Source organism: Diuraphis noxia, unplaced genomic scaffold, assembly GCF_037042655.1.
Source record: "Diuraphis noxia isolate RWA-SAM2 unplaced genomic scaffold, SU_Dnox_SAM2 contig0005, whole genome shotgun sequence".
Taxonomy (NCBI): Eukaryota; Metazoa; Arthropoda; class Insecta; order Hemiptera; family Aphididae; genus Diuraphis; species Diuraphis noxia.
This window is the reverse complement of record NW_028301715.1, coordinates 16975382-16977460: the sequence shown is the minus strand read 5'-3', so window position 1 is coordinate 16977460 and position 2079 is coordinate 16975382.

Below are 2079 nucleotides of genomic sequence, written 5' to 3'. Positions count from 1 at the left end.
CTATTATTTCAGTAGATTCTTGATAACCAACCTAGGTACTTATATTTGAAATATAAGTATACGGTATATACCTACTGCAGGGTCAGATTCTGTGCATGAATTATTTAATTAAATATGTATATATCAGTGTCTGGGGGGTGGGGTACATGGGACCCTGAAATCCCCTCCCCCGTAAATCCACCACTGGTCGGAAACCCCCTCACTTTACCCAGACGACTGCCTTTAAATATTATATATGACTGCAGGTTGTTATTTTTTATGAATCAAAGGTGCGCCATATCATGATGATGGACATACAAAAGCAGGATCGACGCGTACCCGCAAATACCGATATTTCGGAAAATGTCGACTGAATTACGCTAAAGTTCACTGCACAGCTGCAGTGACGATAATTATAATATTGCATAATGATAATTTCCCTATAGTGTTTATTTTTTGTCGCAAATCTATTATTTTTTTTTCTTTTAAAAATTGTCTTCGGCAAACATATTATAGGCATATGTAACGACATAAAAAATGGACGTCTCCGCGTATTTCAAGACGGCTATCGTGAATAATAATTTAACAGCGATTGCCGATAATGACCCAGTGCCGACCAGAGTGGATCATGGTTTATGCCGCCGCTGGTGAAACCGGTCCGAACCGAGCTAAACACGCGGTCGAGTACATCGGTAACGACCACAAGTGCCGGCACTTACATGTACCGATCTAACTATAATACGTGTAAACGCGTAACACGAGAGAGAGAGAGAGAGAGATCCACGAGCGATCGCGTAGACGGCCGTCGCTTCTCCGCGGATCGTCGGCGACGGGCGCGTTACGTGACGGATCGGCGTGGGAACAAGCGGACCCGACGGTCGTCGCGCCGAAGACGTGCCGGTCACGCGCGCCCCTCCGGCCTACACCCGCGCCGAGAAGTTACGCCGAGGCCGCCGCTTAAGAGTAAAAAAATGACGCGGTATACGTGCGCGGCACACGCACACACGCACGGATATCATATCATTATATTATATTATTTTTTTTCGGCTGCGACGGATTCAATAAACGAGCGCGCGCGCGCGCGCGCGCAATCTATCTATAGTCGGCGGCTCACGCGCGCGCGTGCTCTTCTCTCCGCTCGCGCGCGCACGTCTATTTATAACGTCTCGCGCCTATACCTATATGATATAATATTATCGTTATTATTATAATGTCGATTACACCAGTCCACTCTGTCGTCGTCTCCGTCGTACGCTTACGCTTTGTACTATTACATACTATTATTGTTGTCGTCGTCGTCGTCGTCGTCGTTGTTGTTGTAGGTATAATATATTGTCGGTGATGGTGAAGCGGATCGCGTTTTTTCTCATCACCATCAGTTCCCACGGTGTAAACGACCTTTACGGATTATATACGCGTAGTCCGCCGCCGCTGCTTTTTTTTCCATTTTAATTTTTCGACGTTTTTTCGTCTGTCTAAACCGTATCTCGACGGATTCACTGCGGCTACCGCTTCATCCGCTTTATAATGCGTTCATTCAAATTATTCTGATGTTTTTCTTTTTTTTTTCTTGTACCTATATTTGGTAAAATACCATCATTATTATTATTATTTTGTTAGGTATCATAAAACTGGGATTTTTACGGCCGTTTGAGGAGTGAACAGCGAGTGACGATTCAAACTCGAATTGCAAAATGAAAACTTCTTTTTTTTTTACTCATACTATTATGTCTACTTAACTATACTTAGCCATGCAGATTATATATATTTTTTTAATGTATCTTTTTATCAAAATTCCCTATCGACTATGGTTATTTTTTTTTTTTAAACGATAGTGTTAAATCACTACCTAATATCGATTATATTGATAGTCTATTTCAGGGATGGTGGCAAATCCAAAAAAAAAAAAGGTAATTTTTAGCACGTGCGTTCAAATTATTTGCCATCAACCCAAGGAGATGTGCAGGAATGTGGAAACTATAGAGGAATAAAACTTATGAGTCACACTATGAATATTTGGGAAAAGGTAATAGATTTAAGGATTAGAGGTGTGACATCTGTTAGTAGACGGTGGAGCCGATATTTTATGTAAGACAAGTG